The following is a 13,725-nucleotide window of genomic DNA, read 5'->3' as shown; positions in this document are numbered from 1 at the left end:
CCCCCGGGCCCCCTCGGCCGCCGGGCCCGCCGCGCCTGCCCCTGCGCTCGTTCACTCTTCCCTTTTCCTTTTGGCTAATTGCTCCCGGGCCCCGACCCCATAGGGGACCCGGTAGGGCCAGTCGGCTGCAGGCCGCACTTCCTGGGTTTGAAGGGGTGTCGGGGGGCGCATGTGCACTGGGGCGCACAGCACAGCCCTCAGCCTGTGCACTTGCAGCCTCTGCACGGAGCCCGTCCCCTGCAGGACACAGACCTGCCGAGCCCCAGCGAGCGCGGGGCGCAGGCGCGGTCGCCGCCCCCTCTGTAGGCCGGAGCGCGGATGGAGGGACCCGGGTCCCGGTGCATTCCGTCTGGCCCCAGACCTGCACGCCCTCGTGCAGCTGCTGCAGCTGCTGCTGGCCGGGCGCCCGAAGGTTGGAGCAGGAACCCCAAAGACAGCGCTTGCAAAACTCATGGAAGTTGCAAATACTGATGCCCCATGAGCGAATCCACAAACAGGCATCAAGCATGCACTTAGTCTAAGCCAACACCTTGCACGTGAGGCCTGGGGGCACTGACAATCTGCAAAGTAGCGCTCCCGTCCCAACTGTGTGTGTCACAATCCCCCCACAAGTACCCAAATACCCCAAAAACACACTCTTCCAGGTACCCATCCAAAAAAAAAAAAAAAACCAAATACCCCAAAAACACACTCTTCCAGGTACCCATCCAAAAAAAAAAAGCCTTATTGGAGCAGGAGCTATTTAGAGCCACTACCAAAAATGTCTTCTTTATTTTGCTATTTGGCTTCAGAATCCCCAAGGTGTTTATATTTAAAGCAGTAATTTTCCTGGATCTCACCCCAAAAGGTTTCTAGAAAACTCCAAAGTAATCCCTTCCCAAATATCCCAAATACACTTTTCCAGGTACTCATCCAAAAAAAAAAAAAAATGTCTTTTTGGAGCAGGAGCCATTTAGAGCCACTACCAAAAATGTCTTCTTTATTTTGCTATTTGACTTCAGAATCCCCAAGGTGTTTATACTTAAAGCAGTAATTTTCCTGGATCTCACCCCAAAAAGTTTCTAGAAAACTCCAAAGTAATCCCTTCCCCACCCCTCCTGCCAAGTCTGTATTTTGAACAAGCGCTCCATGCAACCCATGCGCTGGTAGGGGGGCAGCAAGGTGGGAAACATTGGCTCCAGGTTAATTACAAGATACTGACGTTCACAGTTTTATTCAAGTCCCAAAGCAGTTTGGTAGATTCTGAGTAGAAACCTCTATTCTCAGGACCAACAGAGTGAAGGCTGAAATGGGACTTTATGGTCCTCAAGAAAATCTCCCGGACTTCACCTACCTCCCGGGCCCCAGGCCTGCCTCTCTGCCCTTCCCATCGTCTGTCCTGGGGCCTCCTAGCACCCTGGCTCCATACCATGCGGAGGTTGCTCACGACTTCTCTGAACTTCTTATCAGAATAGACTTTAACAAGACTAAGGACTATGTCTGTTTTGAATGTAATTACATCTCTATGCCCGCGACATGGGGCGAGTCGCTTAAACTTTTTTTGGTCTAATTTGCCTTATCTGAAAATGAGGCAGTATTACTTGAATAATTCCCCATGTGAATATTGAGTCCCTCGAATAAGAAAACATGGAATCATTTTTAAATGTTTAAAGAGAGATTAAAGAACTGTGTGAATATAAGGGATCATTACAATACTAGTAATAATAATGATCATTCTTTGCATGTACAGTAGCTCACCTCGGACATGTGGGAAGAGCCTGGGCATACGTTTTTATTGTTGAGGAACTTGTTATCTATCATTTAATAATTTCAAACTAATAGACGCAATTATTTTACCCTGAGAAACAGGCATTAGAGAAGGATAGGAGTAGTGATACTTACTGGTGATAGGAGCAGGCCAAGAGAAGTATGCGCCTAAACATCTATAATGAACTTTAGATGATCAGAACTAACATACAGTCAGTTATTTAAACTTTGACAAGCGCAAATTTCATTTACCATATTCAGACTCCTCTCTATCAAATCTTTTTACCCTTAGGGAAAAAAAAGAGAGTTTTAGACAACATATAGGAGAAGGAAACAAGTTTTGAATATGGTTATTTCATAGGATGCATAATTGAGGATTGACTTTATCCTCAAACTATTTTTCTTTAGTTTCTTCTCTGTCTATATGAATTTATCTTTACAATCTTAATTTTTTTTTTTTTAATTCATGAGAGACACACACAGAGGGAGGCAGAGACACAGGCAGAGGGAGAAGCAGGCTCCCTGCAGGGAGCCCGACGTGGGACTCGATCCCAGGTCTCCAGGATCAGGTCCTGGACTGAAGGCGGCGCTAAACCGCTGAGCCCCCGGGGCTGCCCTGTCTTTACAATCTTGAAGATACCTAATGCTTTGGGGTTATACACTGAAAGGATCTGTTGAGCGTAAATGGATTATTTAGACTATTCAGAACTGATTATTTAGAAACTAGAAACCGATTGGCTCAGCATGTGCTAAAAATGAATCCCTGATACCAACTGTAGCAGATTGTCTGATTTTCAGTTACTATAAAAGAATTGTTCATATAAGCTTATTTCTACTCTAAGGAAATATAGATTTTTTTTGTGTTAAAATTCTATGTAGCAATTCCATAAGGTAATACAGAAGGTAGAGAAGTATAGTAACTAACACTAGGGTGTTGTCACAAACTGAGCCAGCCTCAAGCTGCATTCTGATTTCCTATTTTTACCTAGTACTAGAAGCCATAACTCATTCATCTGAACAGTAGCACCAAACAAGGAAAGATTACAGTGCTGTTTGAGCTGTGCATTTGTGTAATTTAAAACTTTTAATTTTTATTAAAAACATTTTTTTAGAAAAAGATTTTATTTATTTACTTGAGAGAGAGAGAGCATGAGCACATATGGGGGGACTGGGAGAAGACAGACTCCCCGCTGAGCAGGAGCACAACGCGTGGGGCTCAATCCCAGACCCTGAGATCATTACGTGAGCCAAAAGCAGAAGCTTAACTGATTGAGCCACCCAGGTGCCCTGGCTTTTTTGTTTTTTAATATTTATTTATTTGAGAGAGAGAGAGAGAGAGAGAGAGAGAGAGAGAGACTGTGTGTGTCCATGTGTGCATGCAGGAGAGACGGTGGTAGGGGAGAAGGATTCACAGCAGCCTCTCCTGACCTGGGGCAAAACAAGAGTCAGACACTTAACCGACTGAGCTACCCAGGCGCCCCCATTTTTTGGTCTTTTTCTGAGATTTATTTATTTGAGACCGTGCATGTGCGCATGTGCCTGCATGCATGGGTGTGGGGAGAGGGAGCCTCAAGCAGACTCTTCTGACCTGAGACTAACTCAAGAGTCAGACGTGTACCCACTGAACCACCCAGGTGCCCCAAAACACATTTTTGAATCATAGGTTATTTACTAAATTATTCAGTTACATTAAACCTTTCAAGTCACCCCTGTTAGCTTGTTCACTGATTAATACTTTGCTCCTGTGCCTTAAAACAAAGTATTGCTTTGACCCAGTCCATCTAACTTACATAAATTTTCTAATAAAATTCGACACCATTCCATGTCTGGGAACATCTACTTCACTTGTGTTTCCAAGGCACCCGGATATGTATCTTAATTCTTCATCTATCCTCTCTTAAAGTTTTCAACTTTCCTTCAAATGTGATAGTTACTCCTCTCAACTGAGCTCCAGAATGGTACAAATGGAGGGAGAGTGTGCATGTTGGGACCATCAAGTGAAAAACCAAATGATGAAGACAGTGGAGCAGGAGGATAGGGAGCTGAGTCCTTGAAGACCTTGATTATATCTATACTAGACCTGGACTGTCCACCTCTGGTTACATGCAGGAGAGAAAAAAAAAAAAAAAGCAAATCAAAGCAAACATTTGGTAAAACCACTGTAGTCAGAATTTTGTTAAATGCAGTTGAGTGCAATCCTACCTCATGTGAAATATGAATTAGAGATTAGTGGCTTCTGGCAATTACCACTAAGAAATTAGAGATTTCTTTTGAGAGATAGCTCTCCGTGGGTTTCTGAATATCCTGAGAGTAGAGGTACTGAATGTGGTTTTTTCCCCCAAGCAATTTGTTCAAAGATGTTTGTATAGTGAACAGCTTTGGGAGATAGAGAAGATGACTTCCTCTGCAGCAAAAGGAGCACATGCTCGCTACCCATTATGATTCAGGTCCTCTAAATTCAGGATTCACCTCCTATAATGCAATGCACTACGAGTGTAGGTGTCATTGGCCCCCTTCCTCATGACCTGTAGGAAGTGGGGCTTGGCAGCACAAAAAAAAATCATACTTGTACTCTGGTCACTGCTACTGCTGTGAATTATAAACTATCTTTGTCCTTAGCACAGGAGTCTTGTGTCTTATACGAGCATCTATGAAACTGTAGTTGGCTAGCTTGTTAGCCTGCAAATAGGGTAAAATCTCAGACCCTTCACACTTCTTCATAGTTTTTGGTGATGAGGTTAGAATGCTGAGAAATGTAACTTTCTAAAAAAAAAAAAAAAAAGGGAAGACAAGAGCCTTGTCAGTCAACAGAAGTTGAGGCAAGTCCATGGGAATTGGTGGCAAACATTTGGCCAGATTGTATAATCAGCTGGAAATTAAATGGCCCTACACTATATTGCCTGTTAATGAGGAGCAATTGAGGGGTTGCAGGCTAAATACCAGGGACTAGGTTTTTTGTTTTTTGTTTTTTGTTTTTAAGATTTATTTCTATTAAAGGAGGAGGAGGGGCAGTGGGAGAGGGAGAGGGAGAGAGAATCCCAAGTAGACTCCGTGCAACTCACAACCCATAGATCATGACCCAAGACAAAACCAAGAGACGGAAAAACAAAACAACACAAAACAAAACAAAAAACAAAAACCAAGAGTCGGGTGCTTAACCAACTGTGCCACCCAAGCGCCCCAACCAGGTAGTAGGATTAAACACGGACGGCAGGACAGTATCCTGCTGGTGTAACTTTCCTCCTGGAGGGGTCCTTCTTCACCACGCTGGAGACCCCATCAACCTGACCTGTGCTTTGAGACTTAGGTTGGTCCCACTGGGGATCCTCAACAATGATAACCAACACTTTCTTTCTGGGGATACCCTGTCCACTCCCAGGGCCGTGCTGCTTGTATGGAAGCCCCACATTAATTTTACTGCTTCCAGGATCGCAGTAACTTGCACCTTACCTGTAGTCCGAAGAGCTTTTCAAGCATTTAAGGACCCTCCAATGGGTTGCATAGGCTTCAGATGACAGTGGAGATCTCTGAGACTGGGCCACCCTTAGTTACTTGGAGGAACTTCCTAGAGGGATAACGGACTCACGTACGTGCACTCTGTGGTTGGTTATCCTGATGATGTGAGCCAGTTAGAAAAGATGGTAGGACATTTGTCCCTGAGTTTAGCTAGGGTGATCACTGATGCCACCTCGGCCTTAGAGGGCAGTCAGGTCGGCCTCAACTCACTGGCCAGAGCTGTTATAGGTAATAGAATTGCCCTAGATGGCAGATTTTGAACCATCCTTAAAACATGAGCTGAACCGAGATGAATGCCTCAGACCAGATAGGAAGGTGAAGTCAGAGCCATAAGGAGAACACCGGTGGCTTTCAAAGGTAGACCCTGATGGTTTATGGGATTCCAGGAACCGGGGGGCACAATTGAGGTCAATACGACAGATGGGTCTCATCCTGCCACTTAGCTATTGGTGACAGGGCCTTAATTAAACGCTGTACGAGACAAATTGAATGAAGCCTCTGCCAGTCAGATTAATCAGGGCGGTCAACGGGGTTATACATCCATGTGAAAATTTCCGTTCTGTCAAGAACGTGTAGGGTGGATTGTTAGGATTGCCTGGTGCCTGCGCATTCTTGCCGAGGGTGCTAGGTCGCAAGGCTTCTCTGTCTCCGGAGACTGAGCAGTTTCCCTAGCTAGTCACAGGCCCAGCGAGGAAGGCGACCACATCACGACTAATGGGGAACTACTAACTACTCACTCTCGGGGTAGGAGAGGCTGGCTGCTTGCTGCCAGCTAAGAAATCTGGGGCCTTGGTCCTGGGTTTCCTTTTTGCCGTGCAAGCCCCTCCGTGTGGACGTTGTCATCTGGGTCCATTACGTATTCTTTCTGGGACTTAGGGGGCAAGAGCAACTGATCCAAATAGGTTGATGCTCATGCAGCCTGCTGTGCCGAGAGCAGTAGAGTACTTTGTCTCTGACCCAGGCATCGCCTGCTTTTAGCTAGAGCCCGTGAGACTCTAATAGGCTAACTTATAGCTTGCAGGAGGAGATAAAATCTCAAAGGCTTGACAGTTCATGACCCTATAATGCCAAAGTATTGTCAGCAATGAGAAATTGTTCCTTATACTGTGAACCCACAGGTATACCCAGTTTAGGGTGAATTCTAGATTCTTCTTTCCGATCATGGGAGGAGAAATGCAAAACTTCCTAGAAAACTGCACATTAGGGCAGCCCCGGTGATGCAGCGGTTTAGTGCCGTCTGCAGCCCAGGGCGTGATCTTGGAGTCCCAGGATGGAGTCCCAGGATCGAGTCCCACATCGGGCTCCCTGCATGGAGCCTGCTTCTCCCTTGCCTGTGTCTCTGCCTCTCTCTCTCTCTCTGTGTGTCTCTCATGAATAAATATATAAAATCTTAAAAAAAAAAAAAAAGAAAACTGCACATTAGCTTCAGATGGATTTAATTGGGAAACTGCATCAGATCGATAGTTAGCAGAGGAAAATTGATGTGCTTTTATCCCATTTGTGCTAATGTGAATACCAAGAAGTTGAGGTATTAAACAAAAGCACTTAAATAGAATCACAAATTACTGAAGATTCAGTATCATTTTCATATGAACATGGACAGGGAATGCTGATAATCTAGAGCAGCATTATGCAGTAGCACTGAAGTTTAGATCATGCCAATTGACTTTTTCGTCACTTTCTCTTGCTCTTCTGTTTTTCTTTTAAAGATTTTATTTATTTGAGAGAGACAGGGAGAGAGATGTCAGGAGAAGGGAGGAAGGGCAGAGGGAGAAATGGGATGTGGGGCTCTGTCCCAAAATCCTGGGATCATGACCTGAGGCAAAAGGCAGACACTTAATGGACAGAACCACCCAGGTGCCCCTCTTGCTCTTTTCTAACCTTTTTATCTTTCTTCAGTTTTATTGATATATAATGGGCCTATGACCTTTTCCATCCAAATGCATTGCCCCGCCCCAAGAGATCACCACACCTTGCTTAGGACAACAATGACCTCCCGCTGAGTGTGTACGATGGGGGAGGCTGCCTGGGTTAGTGCTGTCCTTTTGTCTACAATGAAGTCTTCTCATTTTCTAAAGCATTAAACTGTCACTGTAGGCTCTGGTCTTAGTTGAGCTAGTGGCAGATTTGCTTCACAGGATGTTCATAGTTGACGGCCCGGTATCATAATTTTGCCACCTTGCTTCACAGGGATAATTCGATACTAGCTTTATAGCTTATCTGTTGATATAAGAAGTATTTACATTTGTTGGTATTTTAGTATGTTAAAAAAATTAATCAGGCAAAGTGTTAAAAACAGGATATTAAGGCTTGGGGTTTTTTTTTTTTTTTTTCTTCTTCTTCTTTGCCCTCCATCAGTTGCTTTATAATTTGCTTTTACGGCATTTCGTTTGTGATGGTAGGCTAATTAGCCAAACACATTCTCATTGCTTAAGCAACCGGTATTTATATATGGTTTGGCTCAAGAAAAGATCTTGCTTAAAAATAAGACAAATAATATCTAAATTCTTACGGCCTTTTCCTAACCCTTCTTCCCTAACCCTCCGCCTTCATCCTCCACTATCCTATGTGCAATTTATATCTTAGCATCTGTATTTTTTCTTATCCATATTTATCTCTCTTAAAAATTATAAGATCCTTCAGAGCATATATATGTTAGTTTACTAGGGCTGCCATAACAAAATACCATGGACTAGGTGGCTTAAACAGTAGAAGTTTATTTTCTCATAGTTTTGAAGTCTGGAAGTCCAAAATTACGGTGTTGGCAGGTTTAGTTTCTTCTGGAGCCTCTCTCTGGCTTGCAGATGGCTGCCTTCTTGCTGCGTCCTCACATGGTCATCCCTTTGTTTTGCTCATGTCCTAACCTCTTCTTTTGTAAGGACCAACCAGTCGTATAGAATTAGGACCAACCCCGACAGTCCCATTTTAACTCCATCACCTCTCTAAAGGCCCTAGTTCCCAATATAGTCGCATTTAGAGTTTCTAGGGATTAAGGCCTCGACATATGAATTTTAGGGAACACAAGTCCGCTTGTAACAGGAGGGTAACTTGTCTCATAGGTCTTCGGATTTTGGATGACTGACGTAAATGTACACATCACTATGTTCTAAAATTAATCCAGGCTTTGTAGTGTGTTAGAATGGTCCCCCTTATGCTATATCCACTCTATAAAACATATCAAAACAATTTCCTTTGAAGCTTCCTAGACAAGAGTATTAGATTGGTCAGAGTTGTTGGCTGCTGACCATTCTGTTTACAATAAGCACAAAGAAATGTACTAGAAGGGTATAGGTACTTCAGAAAGTTGATGGGAAAGCCAAAGGACAGGCTTGGAAGATTGGCAGAGATCAACCAGTCAGGCAGATGATCAAACACAGCTAACTATCTTCATGGGAGGGGTCTGGTTATGATGTTCTTCCTCGGTGGGCATTGGAAACTGTCATTGCTAGCATCACCAACCCCAGCTCAAGTCCCTGGAGCCAGCTGCCACTGTGGAGCCAGTGTCACGCACCTCCCCTCTCTGTGCGTTTACTTCAGTTCAAAAGTCATGAGCAGGAACATCTAATAAATGGTTCGGCTGGAGCTGTCAGGAATCAATGGGAGCCAGGTGTGTGGCGTTTGTGATAGAAGATGGGAGCTTGGGGCCCACTAAATTGCACCAATGGCAAACAGGCCGAACCTGAGAAGAGGGTCAAGATGCTGGTGGCCCAAAAGTGTCCATCTCAGATGTTCACCTCTTGAAAACAAATGACGTAAAATTAACTCTTGGTTTTCTCTGTCTTATACCGAAGGTCTCATCCTTCTCTCCATAAAATAACCTGGAGAACTTAAGTTTTCTTATATTCAATGAGAAAATGAGCCATTTGAATAGAAGGTAAAGAAAAATTACTGTTTATCCCAGATGTCAGATCTCACTTAGGTCATTGTGATGGTTAATTTTATGTCTCAGCACTCAGGTATGTGGTCAAACAATATTTTGGACGTTTCTGAGTGATGGTTAGTTTTATGTGTCAACTTAACTGGGCCATGGGGTGCCGAGATATTTGGTTAAACATTATTCTGGGTCTTTCTGTGAGGGTGTTTCTATGCGGGATTAACACTTGAATCGGTCGATTGGGTAAAGCAGATTGCCCTCCATAATGTGGGTGGGCCTCATCCAATTAGTTGAAGTTTCTAAATGGAAGTAAAGACTGACTTCCTCCTGACAAGAGGGATTTCTGCCAGCAGGTGGCCTTTGGACTCAAACTTCTCCCAGATCTCTAGCCTGATGGTCTTTAGACCTGAAATATAGCATCACCTCTTCCCTGAGTCTCCTGCCTGCTGACCCACCCTGGAGATTTGAGATGTGCCAGCCTCCATGATTGCAGGAGCTAATTTCTTAATGTAAATCTCTTTTTACAGATATGCACATCTTATTGATTTTGTTTCTCTGGAGAACCTGGACTAATAAAATCATAAAGATAGAATGAGTACTATGTCACTGAAGAACAAACTGTGTGTTACATGGCTGAAATCTGGCACACCGTAGCTCTCTGATGTTGATGCTTTCTCTAAGCTATTAGGACACCATAGAAACTAAAGAAGAAAATAACTGAAAAGATAATAATTCAGTTTTTATATTTTGCTGAGTTTCCCTCTGCACTGTATTTCCAAGTACTTCAAAAGTACTTATAATATGCAATAAAGATTTTTGTTACTCCCAATGGAAAATCATTCAGTATCTTTAAAATAAGGATTTATCAGAATTTAGCTTAGCTCATTTTATTCTATGAATCACTTTTTTCCTTTTTTTTTTTTTTAAGATTTATTTATTTATTCATGAGAGACACAGAGGCAGAGACACAGGCAGAGGGAGAAGCAGGCTCCATGCAGGGAGCTCAATGTGGGACTCGACCCTGAATTCCAGGATCACAACCTGAGCTGAAGGCAGACGCTCAACCACTGAGCCACCCGGGTGTCCCAATCACTTTTTTTCCATGAAATTATTTCTTTATTACTCACTGCTTTCTGTTACATTGCTTGCAAACACTCATTGGCTAGGTAGAATGGAAGCAGGGTTAATTATTCACCTTGCTTTTATTTCCTCATTTATTCTACTAAAAATATATAATAGGAAATATCTAAAATTGTAGATTCCCAAAAGTTAATTTGCAAATTGAACTTTGATATATTAAAGTTGTATATTAAATAACTTAAAAAGCAACCCTGATGGAATTTTCTGATTATAGAAGTGCTTTGCCCTAGGAACTTAGTTGGCAACCAACAAAATTCTTTTTTTTTTTTTTTTAAGATTTTATATATTTATTCATGAGAGACACAGAGAGAGAGAGAGAGAGAGAGAGGCAGAGACACAGGCAGAGGGAGAAGCAGGCTCCATGCAGGGAGCCCGACGTGGGACTCCATCCTGGACCCCAGGGCCACACCCTGGGCCAAAGGCGGTGCTAAACCACTGAGCCACCCGGGGCTGCCCTATGCCCAACAAAATTCTAATGAATTTTTCTTTCCTTCTTTGTCCCTTCCTCCTTTCTTTCTGTTTCTATCTCTTTTTGAACTATCTATTCTTTCAAGGCTGTTTTGTTAACATCATAGTTATGATCTTAGAGTGGTTTCTATGCTGTGAATTTTTGTGCATTTTAATTTTTGATCCCTAAAAATTCGAACGTATTCTATTGGGAAAAAATATCGAAGCCCTCTATGTAATACGGTTATTCTATTTTTCAAATCAAAGATGCCTAATGACGACTTTTTAATTTTCTGATTAGTGTTCATGTTAGACAAAAGAACTAGGCTATTGATAGTAATCACAATATGAAGGCCCTGGGATGTATGGCAGTCCTCTCTTGTCAGCACAATTACCATTTCTTATTGACCAAACCACCTAGTCCAAATTAACTAGGTAAGCTGGTGAGGCCTGACACCAACCTGTTGCCACTATTGTGAAACCGACTGCTTGCAGGCTCCGTGCTAGTCTGAAATGGATTAGCACCTGCAACTAAAGTTGTTGCACAAAACTTTGAATTACATAGAATTTGAGCTTTGTTTTATATGTAGTTCTATAGAAGAATAAAATACAAATAGGCCAAAAAAAATATCATCTATCATCCATCTCTTTCTAGCCTGAAATAACCTGGGGTGACATTTTGTTGCATATACTATCCTTTTTGTTTTGTTTATTTTTTATTTTTTTTAAGATTTTTTTTTTTTTTTTTTTTTTTTTTTACTGTATGGTCATTTTTATTCTCTCAAAACAAGTGCAGGACTAAAATTTTACTTCAGAACCAAATAAGTGGATTAATCCACTTCACCCAAAGAACAAATGAGTAATTATATTAAGCATAGTGGGGGAAAAAATAGCACAAGCAAAATCCAAATTATTACATTCTACTACTTCCTATAAGTTTAAAAAACTAGATATTGATCAGTTTGTTCAAGATTTTTTATTTTTAAGTCATCTCTAAACTTGACATGGGGCTCAAACTCACAACCTCGAAATCAAGATTTAGATGCTTTACCAACTGATCCAGCCAGGAACCCTGCCCAGTTTTAATGTTTGTTTTTATCATTTAATTCCTTAGTTTATCGTGACACTTCACTTTTCAGCTTCTCTTCGTGGCTTACATAGACTCTGTGGCCTCCAGAGCTGCTTTGAATATTGTTTGTGAACCCTCCCTCATCTAAGCCATAATTCATAAAAGTGCCCCTGAGGGGCATCATTTGGGCCTGACTACCTCCTAGGTTTTGTCTGCCTTTACAATGGTTTCTTGAACTTCAAACACTCCATCCATGGAGCTTTGTTTCCAACATCAGGACTAAACCAGGTTAATTTAGATTTTAAATTCACTTTTCAGGAATGATTTAGAAACCCGGTGAAAGTGATCCATCTCTGGAAGACTGTGATTCAGAATCAGCTCCATATTAAGCATGGCTTACCATCCAAGATAGAGTCAACCATGCCCTCCCATGGCCCCTACTTTATCCCTTATATATATCTACAATGATGCCCGTAGTACCTCTGTATATTTATTTCTTATGTATCTGTCTCTTTCTAGTGGTCTATAACTTAATGCCAAGGGCCATGTATTATATTACCTACCATTCCTACCTACCATTCCAGTCATACAGTGACTTAGTAAATGCTGGGTTAGATAACTGATAAAATGGGCTAAGAAATTAATTTGATAGATAGACAAGGTCCCAGGCTGAATTGAGAGGGGTCAGGGAGGAATGGTGTCTCTGAGACCAGGGGATGAAGTTAAGGGGAGTGAACAGGACATGAAGAAATAGAAGTCAGAATTTACAAAACGCCTCCCATTTCCAATAAACTACAAACACATTTTTTTCTTTTCTATACAAACATTTGGAAGGTGGCTCCCAACGCAGTCCCACCCCATTAACCCGTCCCTGTTAATCTTATCTAAAAAGAAAGGATGTTGCTGTTGCCCTTCACCTAACAGTTAGTAAAATAGCTTTCTGCATTAGATATTATCACTCCAGCATGAAGTAAAGGCTCTTCCTGGGTCCAGAAAGTGGGATTTTTAGAGGAGCCTGTTGGGCAGGAAGCAGACAGTCAAGAATCAAACAAAATAGGAATCTGCAGTTAGTCATACTCATGCTAGTATGAATTAGGTGCCTCAGCCAGGCAACAGAAGTTGGAGGGGGGACCAGAGATCCATAAGACATCTATGTCTAAGCACCCACTAGAGATTCCTGGTCTTAGAAATGAAATGTCTGCCTGAGTGGTCATTATCATGTAGACAGGAAGCAGGGCCAGGAGATGAAAAGGGTCTCTCTCCCTTTTAAGAGTCCCTGACTAGTGAGGGTTCCTCTGTGCTCTCTGAAAGTGATGGAGCTCCAAAGATCTTGGCAAGCAGCCCTCGGTTGGAACGTGCCTGGTCCTTGGCATTAGCTAAGCGAGCCCGTTCACTTCCTCCCGGCCGAGCTGCCTTCCGGGCTCTCAGCTCTTGCTCAGTAGGACGCTGGGCAAAGTTCCAGGAGCCATTCGGGCGGGAAGAGTCCCCATCAGTAGCAAGGAAGCGCTGTCCCCGTTCCACACTTCGAAGATAGAAGCCAGTCTCACGCTTGGCCTGGGCAACCTCGGCCCTGAGGCGCTGCCTGCGCACCTGGCGCTCAAAGGCAAGATGTTCGCTGAGGTGGGACCACGTGAAACGGTGCAGGTACCTCGGGCTGGAAGAAAACGCGTCCAACCTCTCCGAACGCGCTGAGAAGGTTCCGTACATGCAGAGGTCGAAAGCGGGGCGGGAGGTGGCCCAAGTACACAATACCCGGCACCACCCGCTTCTTGGCGCCACACGCCGCCTCTTCAGATTCCTCCTGCTCCTCCTCTGCCTCTGCTTTCTGATCTGTCCCTTCCAGAGGCTCCTGCCCCACAACTTCCTTCTCCAACTCCTCGGCCTCCATGCTAGCGCACATGAGACGTACGACAGCCGTAAAGCCTTTTTTTAA

This window comes from Vulpes lagopus, chromosome 1, assembly GCF_018345385.1.
Source record: "Vulpes lagopus strain Blue_001 chromosome 1, ASM1834538v1, whole genome shotgun sequence".
In the NCBI taxonomy this organism is placed as follows: Eukaryota; Metazoa; Chordata; class Mammalia; order Carnivora; family Canidae; genus Vulpes; species Vulpes lagopus.
This window is presented reverse-complemented; position numbering follows the sequence as displayed.